The sequence below is a fragment of the Rattus norvegicus genome, chromosome X (genome assembly GCF_036323735.1).
Source record: "Rattus norvegicus strain BN/NHsdMcwi chromosome X, GRCr8, whole genome shotgun sequence".
Taxonomy (NCBI): domain Eukaryota; kingdom Metazoa; phylum Chordata; class Mammalia; order Rodentia; family Muridae; genus Rattus; species Rattus norvegicus.
The window spans coordinates 67,389,441-67,406,874 of NC_086039.1; positions in this window are offsets into that span (position 1 = coordinate 67,389,441).

The window sequence follows — 17,434 nt, forward strand, 5'->3', positions numbered from 1 at the left end:
TGCCTTGGTCTCTGTATGTTCATATGTGCACTGATCGTGTTGATTTAGAGGGAGGGCCTTCTTTTATTTGTGTCCTCCATCACTCTAATTCTTATACTCTGCATCCTATTTTGCAGGGTCCCCTGAATATTGGGGGATTAGATTTATGGAGAAATCCCCTTTAGGTCTAAGTGTTGTAGGGTCTCTGACTCTCTGCACAATGTCTGGCTGTGGTTCTCAGTATTTGTTCCCATCTACTGCAGGGAGAACACATATTTGACACCAGGAACCTGAGACTAGATAGGCCAAGGATCTAGGGTAAAACCAAATGCTACTGTTCACACAAACAAAGCAAAACAAAATAAAACAAAGCAAGAAAACAAAAATTTAGCAATAGAACATTCCCTAATAACATTTTGCTTATACTCATACATCAGGGTCTTGTTCAGCCAGCATCCTGAGTCTTAATGATCTTCTCTCAATATAGAACGCATCAACTTGAAGAAAATTGCTATACTACTAGTGGTTCTAAAACATAATACATAGGACAGAAAGCAAGTAGAAGTAGTATCAAAGAAGTCAGGAAAGTACAGTAGAAGTTAGGAGCAATGGTAAAAATCAAGGGCAGAAGCTATAGCAGATTTCCTTCATGCCTTTAGTATATTAGCCCTCATTTTATAGCAAACCATGTTAGTTTATACAGACTATAGTACAGGATAGAGTTGATACAGAAAATGCATGCTTCATAGATGGAGTGCCTTCTAAACCTCTAGTGCTAAACTTCCTTAGGCTTTACTTTCATCTCCAATGTCTTGCATCAAGGAGTTTCCAAAAACCTATTGATGTATATCATAGTTCTCTAGCTAGTAGTTAATTCTCTGTATGATCCTAGGTTGATTCTTTCTTATCATCTGTACTATAGGTATTTCCCAAGGGCTGAAATATTTTATAAAAGCTTACCTCCATGATTCTGCATATTTTACTATTCCATCACTGTATCCTGAGTTTAATATGATTGTGCATATATATATATATATATATATATATATATATATATATATATATGCAAACCTGAGTATGTCTCTGTCTTTCGGGGCTAAGTTTATTCTTGTGTACAATAGAATCATGTGGTTTCTAAAGGCCTTTCCTAGCATTTATAAGCCACACTTTCATAATCTATAGTATAATTGATTCCAACCATTTCTCCCCTGGTTATATATTCTTGGACCTCTTCTTATATCATTAATGCATCTTTATTATCATCATATCCACTTAAATATAGCTCAAAGGTTCTTAGCCCATTTTAACTTCTACAAAGAAGCATGAAGATTCTCAGGCTCTGCTCCAGAGGTAAGGAGCCATGTTCCCCCTGGTCATATTACTCTCAGCTACAAAGCACTATAAAAATGCCAGCGGCTTGGAACAGTCTTACATTGCTAATAGCTATTTTTTTACAGTTGTCTTGAGAAACTGAATTATTCTCCAAGTAAACCCCATTTAAGTTTATGACAAATGTGATTTAAGTGAGAAAATTATCACCCTTTCAGGCCAGGAAAGGACTCCAAACTCTCTAGGGAAGAAATGCCTTCATTAGCCGGGGTCTCTTCCGGACTTGTCCAGTCTAGGGCTTCACCCTGGGGGTGGCACATCGAGAAATACAAAGGTATCAGTTTTGAGTGATCTCACAGTTTGTATAATCCCTCCTGGGTGTCAAAAATATTCAAAGATCATTTTGCTACCATGAGAATTATCCTAGACAACCCCCTGCCCTCACCGTGGGCAGCTTCTCTTTCAAACAGATACACAAGGACTCTTCTGGTTGTAAAGGTCTTTGGATACCTCATCCTGCTATTTATGGCTAAACTGATAGAGTTAGAAGGGTTCTTAGAAATCAGCAGCTCTAGCTGCTTTGAGGCAAAGATAAGGAGATTGATGTCTACAGAAGAAAAAGCTTAGCAAAAGTGAATCAGTAGCAAATTGAGAATCCTCTTAAAATTTGGAAAAGCAACAACCACATTGAGGTGTGATTTTGCAAATTCTCCATATCACAACCTTCACCCTTTGTCACCCAGTTCTCTAATCCAAGTTACTCATCAGATGAATACCAAGTTATACAGGATAGGAGAGTCTACTGTTTTTTCTATGTTGTAATTATTCTAGAGGCTTCTTGGAAGTTTGAAAATCTGGCAGCATAATCTTATTACCAGCCTCTGGTATTCATCGATAGGTTCTTATGTATTTTATCCTTCATCAGATGCAGGCATCAAAGGACTCTTTCCTCAGAAAATGACTGCTATGATTTCTGAAAGTTATATATTTATTCCTAGAAACATTACTTAAAATGCCCCATCTAAAGAGAATATTGCTGTGTCTTACTCTTCTTCTACGAAATTTCTATCTTTTCTAACACCCTCACTTATTAAATACTTCTGCTGATAGTCGGTGTGTTCTGACATCTCTAAGTATTCCTAGATGAAGCATGGGATATAATGAAACATTTTAGGACATGATCCAAGGTTATACATTAAGTGATACGTATATGGAAGAACTTAAGTGTTTTCATTGGCACATCTAGAGTAAGAAGAATATGATGATCACTTTTGTGTTCTGTATTCGAGCATCACTTATTCACTGCAGAAAACAAATGTCTACTATGAGTCAGAGCCTGTGTAAGATGCTTAGACAAAATAATAAAGTACAGACCATTACTCTCAACGAGTTCCCAGAATAGTAGCAACAGCAGATATGGTAACATATATGCTGATCACTGTTAGATGAGAACTATGTTCAAGGTATTGAGTAAACAAAAGGAGATTTTAATTTTCTTCAAGCAGTCAAGCAATTCTTTACAAAGAAGATAATTTTGGTATGGTTTATGTAAGCAAATGCATATTCTCAATAGAATTGGTAAGAATGTTATAACTAAGATGGCGGGTCAAAAAACAGTGGCTAAGTCATAATAGCTAACATTTTAATGAAAACTTATTTATGCCAGGAACTACATACATTAACAGATTAAACCTGAAAACAATCATTATGAAGAAAATGGCAATTTTACTTCATTGGCAAGTTAACTGAGAAATAGAAGAATCAGATGACACATACAAGGTAGCTTTTTATCTAGAACAAAAGAGAGGCAGTAAACATAAATGTCACTAAACTTTGGAGCTGGAAAAATTCAACATCACAATAGTACTTTCACTTCTATATGCTAACAGGAAATACTCTGATTAGTTTGTGGGCTGCAAAGGATAAGAATGTTAAAGGTTGACATAGGAAGAAACGGGTTAAAGAAGTCAGAATCAAAGGATTTTGTAAAAGAACAAGGAGAAGCTATTGGAATAAGGAAGACATTTCCATTAGATATAACTTTCAGGCACAAATTCAACTATACAAAGATTATCAATTTTTTTTCATTTACGTGTAAGCCATGTACCACCTACCAAGTCGACAGAAAAGTCTTTGATCTCCAGTTTCATGTTCCTATTGCTGGTGTCCTTGTTATCTAAACTCAGACAATAGACTATGAATGAAGCCAACTGGAAATTCTAACCAAAGAGGTAGGATCCTAGGAATCCTGCCTTTGGCTTTAATTTGGAAAGTGGCACAAAACCCAAGAAGAGTGGTATTTTCAGTCTAGAAGGAAGCTGATAATGCAGTGGTATTGTCTCCTAATTTGTGATGTCATTGAGGCATTGCTGAACTCTGATAGGGATACCTGAGTACTCAGGTAATCTTCTGACTACTTTTAAAATATGACTTCAAAAATTTGTCCTATGACCTCCACAGCTCTCTGTCACATGTGAGTTCTCTCTCTCCCCTGCACCCCCCCTCTCCACACACACAAACACACACACACACACACACACACACACACACACACCAAACAACCAAACAAATGTGATAAAATGCTTATGAACATGTTTAAAAGACTTTCTTAATAAAAGAAAAAGGGTATTCTTCCCTTGTTTGTTCCATTTTTAAAAATTTTTTACTAGATGTATTTCTTTACTTACATTTCAAATGTTATTCCCCTTCCCGATTTCCTGTCCATAAACCTTCACCCCGCTTCTGTCCCCCTCCCCCATACGGGTATTTCCCTCATATATCCCCCTTACTGCCCCCCATATTCTCCTGCACTCGGGGGTCCAACCTTGGCAGGACCAAGGGCTTCCCCTTCCACTGGTGCCCAACAAGGCTATCCTCTGCTACATATGCAGTTGGAGCCCTGGGTCAGTCCATGGTTTGTTCCATTTTAATATTTAATAAAATTATTTGTAAGACACTAGTAACTTTCAGCTGTGTTGCAGATACAGAAAAAGGTATATGACAGGCATTGCCTTTGAATCCACTATTCTGTCTGTTTTTTTTTTAATTCTGCTTTGACCTCAAGTGCTAGAATTATAGGCATGTACCACCATTCCTAGTTTCCATCACCTACTCTTTGTTCTTTACGGCCATATATCCTAGTGCTGACCCATGAAATGGAAGTGGAAGTAACTGTATGAGGATTACAGGAAAGATCATTTTTTCAGGGAGGAAACCCCTTGGGTATATTACTTTTGTCTCCATTGTCCCCTTTCATTTACGTGTATATGATGCCTGGAACTGCAATATGTGAGCTGCAGGGATGGAACTCCCCTCAGGTATGTACAGTGGCAGCGAAGGTAGAACACCAGCACCCGAGAGAATGAATCTCTAATGAGTTCTTGAATCCCTAACCCTAGACTTCCTGCCTTGTAAGTAAAACAAGCAATTTATGCAAACGTGTGAAATTTTTGTTGGTTAGCTTCTACTATTTGTAGCCAAATGTAATATCAAATTGATATAGTTTGCATATCTATTTGAACTGGAGTTTAAAAGGATAGTGAGGTCAGCGTACGTGGAGAAAGTATTGATCCTAAGGGGTGAATTGAGGGCAACCTTGCCTTCTCTTCAGCAGACCATTCTCCCTAAGCTTCTCTTTGTCCAAACCTGGGAATTTCTTTGTGCTGATTAAATCAGGAAAGCTTTTCCTTACAAGGGTGGCAGTGAGAAGCACAGCCTTCAAGGGAAAGTGAAACCCAGAAGATAAAATATGGGCATTTGATACAAGCTGTGCCTTCCCTCCCACACCCTACTCTTTTAGAACTCTTCCCTGGCAAAATCTAAAATGTTCCCAGTTCTGTTTTTTATTATGCAAATGTAGTGATTTCATTGTGATAAATAAGACAGAATAAAGAATCATGCTTCATTATTATTATTATTAATTTTACTTATTTACTTTACATCCCACTCACTGCCCCACCTCCCAGTCACCCCCTCCCACACTCCTTCCCCACATTCCCACATCTCCCACTCCGTTGAGCGGTTGGGGGCCCCTTGGGTATCCCCCAATCCTGGCACATCTGTAGGGCTAGGTGCTTCCTCTCCCACTGAAGCCAGACAAGGCAGCCCAGCTAGAAGAACATATCCCACAGACAGGCTGTAACAGCTTTTGGAATAACCCCTCTTCCAATTGTTTGGGACCCACATGAAGACCAAGCTGCATGTCTGCTACATCTGTGCATGTGCAGGAGGCCTATGTCCAGCCCATGAATGCTCTTTTGTTGGTGGTTCAGACTCTGAGAGACAAGGTTAGTTGACTCTGTTGGTCTTCCTGTAGAGTTATACCTCCTTCAAGGCCCACAATTATTACCCCTATTCCTCTATAAGAGTCCCCAGGCTCCATCCACTGTTTGGCTATGGGTGTTTGCATCTATCTTAGTTAGCTGATGGGTGGAGCTTCTCAGAAGACAGTAATACTAGATTCCTATTTGTAAGCCCATGGGATAAGTCTCACATTGGGCCAGTTATTGGTTGGCTATTTCCTCAGTCTCTGCTCCATCCCCTATTTATTGTAGACAGGATATAATTTGGGTTGAAAATTTTGTAGACGGGTTGGTGTCCCTATGGCTCCACTGGGGTTCCTGCCTGACTAAAGGAGGTGGCCCTTTCAGGTTCCATACCCCCAATGCTATGAGGCACAGCTAAGGTTACCTCCACTGAAGAATCAATTTTCCTTTACAGACTTAGAACAGCCAGATGTTTAGCTACAGATTTCCCTTACAGGTTTGAAACAATGCATGAAATAAGCACGCATATGTAGAACTAATGGATAATAAACACATATAAAGCTTACTGAAACAAATACATTGAAAATTGGTGTTTTCATATTTTAACTTGATAATTCTTGGTTGTTAAAAATTAACTCAAAGACCACACTAACATTTCTCTTTCACACACTACACTAATTTATTCCACTTTCATCATTTTAAAATAATAATCAAATAAGAAAATAATGGTATGTCCCATATTATTTTCTCAAATTATCATTTTATTTAAAATTTTCACACAATGTATCTTTATCATAACCTTTTCCCCTGCATTTTCTCCCTGATCCCCCTCATTATCCACACATCTTCACATTCTTACACCACTCAAAAAAAAAGATAAGGCAAAAAATTTTGCCAATCGACTGTAATTTTTGGAGGAGGATTCTATGAGAACTCTTTAGACAAATAATTAACAAGATATAACCCCTTCCTGGCACTGGAGATTTTACTTAGTGACATAAGATATCTAGTTGCGGCATCCCTCTCACTTATTTACTCCATTTATATTTGTATTTAATTTAGGAAATTACATCAGTAGCATATTTTCATGCCTTTAGTGTTACTTGTTCCTCTCAGCTTTCTCTTTCTAAGCTGCCCTCCATTGCTCTTTCCCATTCAATCCTATTCTAATTTCTACTTTATCTCTTTATAACACTATACTCTATTTTCCCTTCCTTGGAAGAGCCTCACCAAAGTTTGGGTATCTTTTTAGCTACCTAGCATCTGTCATTATTCTAATTAAAACATACATATATAAAGCTTAAGAACTAGTATCCACATATAGAAGAAAGCATATACTATTTTTCTTTTGGGGTCTGACTTCTCTCATGTGAGATGATTGTTTCTAGTATCATCCATTTACCTGCAAGTTCTATAATTTTATTTTTCTTAACAGATACTTACACCATGAGTCCATGATGTAAATGTACTACATTTAATTACCTATCAGTGATGGACAGCCAGATGGTTCCTACTTTCTGACTATTATGAACAGAGCAGCAAAGAAGGCCCTGAAGGAGGTATAACTCTATAGGAAGACCAACAGAGTCACTAACCTGGTCTCTCAGGAATTTTCTTTCTTGTAAGATGTAGAATCCTCTGGGATTGTGCCCAAGAATGGATAGCTGGATCTTGTGGTAGATCAGTTTCCATCTTTTTGAGGAAGCTCACACTGATTTCCATCACGGTCTTACAGGTTTGCACACCCCAGTAACAGCAAATAAATGTCCCTCTTTCCCTATGTCCTTGCTAGTGTGCAGTATCATTTGTTTTGTTGACTTGGGCTATTCTGATTGGGTAAGATGGAGGCAAGAGAGTTTTAAGTAGCGTTTCCATGATAACTAAGGATGTTTGTGTTTCTCAGCCATATGTGTTGCATTTTTTGAAACTTCTGTTTTGTTTTGTATATCCCATTTTGAAGGGTTATTAGTTTTCTCAATGTTCAGATTTTTTAGTTCTTTATAGGGTAACTACTAACCCTATTGGATGCTGTCCCTCAATCAGATGTATAATTGAAAAGATTTTTTCCCTTTCTTGGTAGGCTGCTGATTTGCCTGAATGATAATGTTCTTTCCTGAAACAGAAGCTCTTTGGCTTCATAAGGTTCCATGTATTAATCGTTGGTCTTAATGATTATGCTATCCGTGTCCTTTTCTGGACTAATGACTTCAAGCTTATTCTCTACTTTTTCTTCACTCATATTCAATGTGTCTGGCCTTACCTTGAGGTCCTCAAACTATCCAAGTTGAGTTTTCAGCAGGACGATCAACGTGGTTCTATTTTCATTCTTTTTTTTTTTCTCCATCTTTATTAACTTGGGTTAATATTGGGTTCTTATTTACATTTCAATTGTTATTCCCTTTCCCAGTTTCCGGGCCAACATCCCCCCCAACCCCTCCCCGTCCCTTCTATATGGATGTTTTCCTCCCAACCCTCCCCCCATTACTGCCCTCCCCTCAACAATCATGTTCACTGGGGGTCTATTTTCATTCTTATACCTGCAGCTATCTAGTTTGAACAGCACCATTTGGGGAAGATGTTGTCTTTTCTACAGTGAGTGTGTGTATCTTTGAATTCTTTTTCAAAAATTAGGTGTCTGTAAGTGGGTGAAATTATGTCTGGGTCTTCAAAACTCTTCCAAATGCCTGTGTGTCTGGTTTTATGCAAATGCCACATTGATATATCTCTGCATTTCAACTTGAAAACTGGGGAAATGATGCTGCCAGCAGCTCTTGTATTGCTCACAATTATTTTAGCTGTCCTGAGTGTTTGATGTTTCCATATAAAGTTGAAGACTTTTTTTTTCATTTTTTGTAAAGAATTGTGTTGAAATTTTGATAGATATTGTACTGGATACATAGATTTCTTTTGGAAGGATGCCTGCTTTTATTAATCCTACTGATCCATTTTTAGGGTTATTGTAAGATATATTTTTGAGGCTATTGCAAAAGGAATTATTTTCTGATTTATTTATCAGTATATTTGTGATTTTATATTGGTAGACTATTGATTTTTGCATGTTAACTTTGTAAACCATTATCTTACTGAAGGTATTCATCAGCTGCAGAAGTTTCCTGGGGAAGTCTTTATGGTCCTTTATGCATTTAAGAATAAATTATGCATACAAGAATACTTTGACTTCTTCCTTTTCTATTTGTATCCCCTCAATCTCCTTAAATTGTTTTATTGCTCTACGATCTCAAGTACTATATTGAGTACATATGGAAAGATAGATAACCTTGACTTGTTCCTGATTTTAGTGGAAATGCTATGAATTTCTCTTCATTTAAGATGATGCTGGCTATGGATGGCCGTAAACTGTCATTATCATGTTGAGGCATGCCCTTCTTATCCCTAGTCTCTCAAGGATTTCTTTTATGAAAAAAATGTTGGATTTTAACAAAGATTTATTCGTCATCTAAAGAGATGATAGTGTGTTTTTTTAGTTCAGTCTGTTCATGTGGTGATTTATGCTTATTAATTTACATATGTTGCATCGTGGTTTATGTTTATTAATTTACATATGTTGAACTATCCCTGGATCTCTAGGATGAAGCCAATTTTATTAAGAATGATTTTTCATGTATTTTTTATTAAGTTTGCACTTTATTGAGAATTTTTGTATTTATGTTCATAAAATCAATTGATCTGTAATTCTCTTTCTTTGTTGAACCTTCATGTGATTTAGCTATCAAGGTAATTGTGACCCAATTAAAAAATTAGGCAATTACTTCAGTTTTGGTTTTTGGTATTATTTTCTTGTTCTAGAGCTTACAGATATATTCCATATGTTCCTAAGTTACTAACATGAGATGTGTACACTACAGATTTAATAATTGCATAGATAATAGATAGATAGACAGACAGACAGACAGACAGACAGACAGACAGACAGACAGATAGATAGATAGATATCTGCGCTTAACAACTTGCCTTCTAGAAATGCCTTCATTGTGTCCAATAGATTTGTATTTGTTGTGTTTTCATTTTCATTCAGGTGCAAAAAGTTTTTAATTTCCTCATTGATTGTTGTCTTGACTCAATTTTCATTCTGCAGAGAATAGCTCAGATTTTATGAATTTGTACACTTGCTGCAGCTTCTAGTGTGTTTTATATTCAGCTTTAATCCATAGTGGGCAGATAGAATGCAAGTTGTAGTTTCAATTTTCTGGTATATATTGAGACTTGTTTTGTGTTCTAATGTACAGTCAACTTGGAAAAATATTCCATGAGCTTCTGAGAAGAGAGTGTATATTTTAGTGTTGGGGTACATTGTTCTGTAGGAACAATGTTCTGTTAAGACCATAATTTGTGACGTTGTTTAATTCCATCATTTACCTTAGATTTGTCTAGACTTGTCTATTGTAAAAAGTGGCCTATTGAACTCAATATCTCTGTGATTTTAGGTACAGTGTTGTTTCTTGTACGGAATTGGTTACCATTGTGTTTGGCACACAAATGTTTAGAATTATGATATCCTCTTAATGGATTTTTCCATTAATGAGAATGTGGTGACCTGCTTTATCTCTTTTAATTAGTTTTGGTTTGGAGTCTATTTTTTTTTAGATATTAAAGTAGCTACATCTGCTTCCTTGCTCCATTTACTTGGAATACCTTTTCCATACTTTTTCCCTAAGGCGATGTGTTTCCCTAATAGTGAAGTGAATTTCTTGGATGCAACAAAAAGATGGATCCTGTTCTCAAATGCAATCTATTAGTCTGTTTCTTTTCAAATAGAGAATTGAGACTACCAATGTTGAAAATTCTTAATGAATAGTCTTTATTGGCTCCAATTATTTTGTTTTTACATTGTGGGGTTTTCCTCCTTCCTTCTATGATTTATAATCAAACAATCTGGGCTTATTTATTCCTGTGTCCTCTGTAGTATAGTTAAGTTTTTCTTCAGATGGAAGTTTTGCTTCTTTTTTTTTTTATTAACTTGAGTATTTCTTATTTACATTTCGAGTGTTATTCCCTTTCCCGGTTTCCTGGCAAACATCCCCCTCCCCCCTCCCCTTCCTCATGGGTGTCCCCCTCCCAACCCTCCCCCCATTGCCGCCCTCCCCCCATAGTCTAGTTCACTGGGGGTTCAGTCTTGGCAGGACCCAGGGCTTCCCCTTCCACTGGTGCTCTTACTAGTATATTCATTGCTACCTATGAGGTCAGAGTCCAGGGTCAGTCCATGTATAGTCTTTAGGTAGTGGCTTAGTCCCTGGAAGCTCTGGTTGCTTGGCATTGTTGTACTTTTGGGGTCTCGAGCCCCTTCAAGCTCTTCCAGTTCTTTCTCTGATTCCTTCAATAGGGGACCTATTCTCAGTTCAGTGGTTGGCTGCTGGCATTCGCCTCTGTATTTGCTGTATTCTGGCTGTGTCTCTCAGGAGCGATCTACATCCGGCTCCTGTCGGTCTGCACTTCTTTGCTTCATCCATCTTGTCTAATTGGCTGGCTGTATATGTATGGGCCACATGTAGGGCAGGCTCTGAATGGGTGTTCCTTCAGTCTCTGTTTTAATCTTTGCCTCTCCCTTCCCTGTCAAGGGTATTCTTTTTCCTCATTTAAAGAAGGAGTGAAGCATTCACATTTTGATCATCCGTCTTGAGTTTCGTTTGTTCTAGGCATCTAGGGTAATTCAAGCTAATAGCCACTTATCAATGAGTGCATACCATGTATGTCTTTCTGTGATTGGGTTACCTCACTCAGGATGATATTTTCCAGTTCCAACCATTTGCCTACGAATTTCATAAAGGCATTGTTTTTGATAGCTGAGTAATATTCCACTGTGTAGATGTACCACATTTTCTGTATCCATTCCTCTGTTGAAGGGCATCTGGGCTCTTTCCAGCTTCTGGCTATTATAAATAACGCTGCTATGAAGATACTGGAGCACGTGTCTTTTTTATATGTTGGGGCATCTTTTGGGTATATGCCCAAGAGAGGTATAGCTGGATCCTCAGGCAGTTCAATGTACAATTTTCTGAGGAACCTCCAGACTGCTTCTAGTGCTTTTCTTGGAGCTAGACTGATAAATAGAAAGTTGGGTAAGTTTGATTTTGTTGTAGAATATTTTTCTTTCTCTCTCAACTGTCATTGGTAGTTTTGTAGGCTATAGTATTCTGAGCTGGAATCAATGGTCTCTCAGCATTTACAGAACATTTGGTCTGAACTTTCTGGCATTCAGAGTCTCTAATGAAAGTTCAGGAGTCATTCTAATGGCTCCACCTTTAAATTTGACATAGGACTTTGCTTTTTCAGCTCTTGATAACCTTTGCACACATTGGTGTGTTGGTGATTATGTGCTGTAAGGAATTTCTTTTCTGATCCTGTGTATTTGGTGCTCTTTATACATCTTGTACCTTGGTCTTCTTTAGATTGGGTAAATTTTTTTCTATGATAATTTTTTTTCTGTGCCTTTGACTATAGTTTCTTCTTCCCCCTCTACCGCTGGGATTCTTATGATGGTGTCCTAGAGTTCCTGGCTGCTTTATGTATAGAATTTATTTTTAAAAAATAATAATATTTTCTTTGACTGGGTTAGCCATTTCTTCTAATCTGTCTTCAAGACCAGAAATTCTTTCTTGCATATATTGTAAGACTTTTATTTCTGAACTTTTCATTCCCATCCCAACTTTTGTTTTTTTGTTTTTTTTTTATTTCCAGTTTTTTGTTTCGTTTGGGGTTTCATGTAACAATTCTATCTTTATTAAATTCTACTTTTGTGTCTTAAATTGTTTTCATTCTTTCATTCAAATTTTGTGTTTTCACAGTCTTCAATAAGGAATTCAGTCACTTTAAAGGTCTTTGAACATAATTATTGGCATTTCAAAGTCCTTTTATTTTGCTTCATCTAAATTTCTTTGCCAACAGCTTATTTCAATAGTGTTGTTGGGTTCTGTAGGAGTCACGCTGTCTTGTTTGTTCATGTTTGGGCTTTTGTACTAGGATCTTAACATCTGATTTTATAATGTTTGAAGTGATTCCTGGTATAGATACCTGCTTTTCTTTGTTGGGTCAGCGCTCTGTTCTTGATTGCTATTACCTATTCTAGGTCCTAGTCAAATGGGACAACTATGGGTCTATACTTAATATGTATTAATTGAAATGTTCAGCATCATAGTGACTTTTCAATTTTCTCCTGTTGAATAGATTTAGAATTACAAATCTATGTTAAAATATTGCATCATAATAAGTAAGATTCAAATCTAAGATGATGAAAAATATAGAAAATTTTGATACCCATTTTAAACAGCATTAAACAATAATCTGTTATATTTATAAGTATATTATACATTATTTTTGTATCAATAATGCATTGTCTAAAAAGAATATCATCTAATTTTTACAAGAGATTTATATTAACAAATTAGTAAAATATACAATAGTAGTCATTTATACAAATTGTCATACTCCGGCTTATTCTCTTATGATGGGCTTTATGTATACAAAGATAATTAAAGTTATGGAAAGAAATCAATACAATTTAAAATAAGTAATCACAATTCATAGTTCATATTAGCATTCGATACATTTTATGCATTTTTATTTTTAATTTTAAAATAAATATGTGTTTTCTATAGGTTTATAAAACAGCATAATAATAAGAACAATCTTAAAGTACATAATAGAGATCTAACTTTATCCTAATAAGCCACATCCATTGTAGAATGTTTCAAAATCTAAATACTGATATAGGAAATATTTACTCACGAAAAATATAACATAGCATTGCCTCCTCAAGAAATAATTTCTAAATTAAGTGACAGGTAGGTCTATCAGGACATAGAGAGAGGATAATTGAAGATAAAATGAAGGGATATGAACAAATTAAATTTATATATGTATGAAAGTAGCATAATGAAATTCATTATTTTGTATGCTAACTAAAATCTAATTAAAATTCAGGTTCTTCAAGAAATATTTTTCCATTAATATACATACAATTATCATACAGTCCATTTTCAATTTTTTTAATTATGTTTATTTAATATGTTGTGTGCATATATATGCATATGTGTGTGTGTGTGTTGTGTACATTTTTGTATGCCAAGCCATGTGTGTAAAGGTCAAAGAACAGTTTAGGAATCCCATTTTATTTTCCAGGATGTGGCTTTCTAGTTTCATCAGGATTGTCGGCAAGCATCTTTAGTCACTGAAGTAGTTTGATTATCAACGATCCATCTTTTAAAGAAAAATTCAACATTACTATTAAAAAACCACAAAAGGTATAGTTACACATATTAATGTGTATCAAAGCTACTAAGCAGCAAGATACTTGCAACAATCTAAAGTTTTATATTTTGGTTACTTAATAGTATGTACTACCAAATCAATGAAGTAAATGATAATGGAGTTAGTGATCATTTTGAAGAATATTATCAAGGAATGTTGATAGTTACCAACAGAACTATTACCAGCTCCACTAGTAATACTGAATGTGACCAAAGCGAAGATAGGGAGACTGAATTGGAGTAATGGAGCTAGGTAAAGAATAGAGACTGACCGACTCTTACTGAAAAATTTGTCTTATCACTTCCGGAGCCACTTTCTGTTCTATATCGTTTTCCAGTCTATATCTCTGATTGCTAATCTTCATCCTTCTACTTAAATGTAATGCTATATGTTCATTTACTTTTTAAATATTTATTTTTATCATTTTTCAATTATGTATATGTGCCTCTGTGAGGTATATGCATGTGAGGACTGATGCACATAGAATCAAGCAGGTTCAGCTCTTCCTGGAGCTGGAGTTACAAGATTTATGAGCTTCCTGACTTGGGTGTTGGGAACAGAAATCTGGTAATCTGAAAGAGCAGTAAGTCCTCTTTTCTTCTGAACCATCTTTCCAGGCCTAAAAATTTATTTTAACCTTTATGACAATGAAATATGAATTCTATAGAAATGGGGCTTTGATTTTTCAAGTTTTTGTCTTTTCTAGGATAGGCAATAACTGCTATAACACCTTCAAGATGTAAGAAAAGGCAATACTAATAATAATGAGAATTTTGATTTCTTTAAATAACACAGAAATATTATAAAAATGTTTGAATTGTAATCCCATGTGTGGGATATGGGGCTGTTTCAGAGTGTCCACATCAAGGCTGGAAAGATGGCTCAGCAGTTAAGAGCACTGGGTGCTCCTCCAGAGAACCTGAGTTCAATTCCCAGCAACTGCATGGTAGCTCATAACACAATCTATCTTGCCATCTGATGCCCTCTTCTGTCATCAGCAGCTGATTATGATTTGCCTTGTGCTATGCAGGGGTGTGATTTTGTCAGCTGCAGATAGTTTCTGGGATTGTGTAATGGTTAGAATTCTGGGGACTTTTTAGTGGGTATATAAACACTAGGGCTCTAATACAGGTGGCGGGTTGTTGGTTGATTGTTGTTTGTTGTTGTTTCCTGCTGGTCACAGTTTGTCATATAGTCATGCACAAAGAAGAAACAACAAGGAGAAATCAGATAACCTGATAGCAAAGATCAAACTTACACCAAGGAACTTAATGTCCCTAATCAGCAGAAATTAATCTAAGGAGAACATCATTCCCTTTGCCCTCTATCCTTTTTTTCTCTCTTATCTAGGGGTTAAAAGGGAGGAGTAAAAGGGGTGGAGAAAAGTGGAACAAAGAAGAACCCACAAAGTTGTCAAAGACCAGCTACAATTATAGGATCCAGGTTTCCTCACAAAGGAAAACCAATACTACTCTGTTGTGTGTTGTGTTGATATAATAGAACACTCAACCAGAGATCAGTATATTAAATGTATTTAAACATATTTTCAATTTATGATGGATTTTCTTATGTGATTCAATGTTACTTGAGAACTCTATATTATCCTGGAATTAAACATCATTATACATGACATCAATCAGGAAAGGACTAAATATGTCAGATTTTTTTAAAGAAATTTTTCTAGGTACCTCAGAGTTATTGCCACAGAAACCTATAAATATTTTTATCAGTCATTTCTTTTTCAAATTCCTCATTTGATTACTTTCAGATCTACATTGCTCTGGCAAAAAATTCAGTATATAAAGTTATTGTCCTGTCCTCGGTTGTAATAATCTTATCTTCACCTACAACTTCTCTCTTATTATTAGTGATTAGGCCCATTAGCAGCAATTGCCAAGTCCAGTGAGTTAGTAAAATAGAGTTGATAGATTAAATAAAAGTCATTCTGGCTTGTTGAGAAGATAGTCAGGATCTCAGTTTGCACCTTTCCAGTAAGATTTCATCTACATTTTATTTCTCAAGAAACTTGCAAGATATTTAATAATCAGTCAAGTAGGCTTCATCCAGAATTGCAGGAATGGTTCAAAATACACAAATCAATACATTTTAATCCACCACATAAACAGACCAAAAAAAAAAATGTGATCATCTCTTTAGCTGCAGAAAAAAGCCTTTAACAAAATTCAACACCCCTTCATGATAAAAGTCCTGGAGAGACTAGGGATACAAGGGATGTGCCTCAATATAATAAAGGCAATTTGCAACAAACATATATCCTAAAATCAAAATTAATAGAGAGAAGCTTAAACCGACTTTGTCATTCGTATATAGAAAAAGTACTGATTTGGAGGTATAAACTTTATACCCTCCTGCTTTGCTAAAAGTGTTTATAAGCTGTAGGATTTTTCCTTGTGGAATATATATTATTATGTGTAACTGTGTAATGTTCAAATAGTGATACTTTGACTTCTTTCTTTCCAATTTCAATCCCATTGATCTTCTTTAGTTGTCTTATTGTTGTAGCTAAGATTTCAAGTACTATATCAAATAGATATGCAGAGAGTGGACAACTTTGTCTTGTTCATGATTTTAGTAGAAATGCTTTAAGTTTCTCTCTATTTCATTTAATACAGGTGAAACCTTACTGGATTCAAAAGAAACCTTGAGGAACCCTAACCAAGCAAATGGAAGACTTGTATATTAAAACCTTTAAGACATTGAAGAAAATATTAGATGAAAGTATTAGAAGACGGAAAGATTTCCCAGGCTCATAAATCCCATCAAATGCAATCTGTAGCCGCAAAGCAATCCCCATCAAAATCTCAACAGAATTCTTCAAAGTACTTGAAAGTACTATTTTCTTTTTATATGTTCATATCAGCTTTATTTATAACAGCCAGAAATTGGAACCAAACTACATGTCCCTGAACTGAAGAATTGATAAACAAAATGTGGTACACTGGGGATCCATCCCATATGCAACCACCAAACCCAGTCACTATTGCTGATGCCGAGAAGTGCTTGCTGACAGGAGCCTGATATGGATGTCACCTGAGAGGCTCTGCCAGAGCCTTACTGATACAGATGAGGATGCTTGCAGCGAACCATCAGACTGAGCATGGGGACCCCAATGGAGGAGTTAGAGAAAGGACTGAAGGAGCTGAAGGGGTTTGTAACCTCATAGGTAGAACAACAATATCAACCAACCAGGCGCCCCAGAATACACATGGAGGGACCCATGGCTCCAGCTGCATACGTAGTAGAGGGTGGCACTGTCTGGCATCAGCAGGAAGAGAGGCCCTTGGTCCTGTGAAGGCTCTTTTTCCCAGTGTAAGGGAATGTCTGGTGTTGAGGTGGGAATGGGTGGATGGGATGGGGAGCATCTTCATAGAAGCAGGGGAGGTGGGAAGGGTATGGGAGAATGGGGGAACCAGGAAATGGGATAACATTTGAAATGTAAATACATAAACTATCCAACAAAAAAAAGAAAAAACAATGACTTCATGAAATTTTCAGGCAAATGGATGAAACTGGGAAGAAAATAGAAGATTGTTTTTAATATGAGGATTAAGACTGCTGTGTTTTGTTTTGTTTGT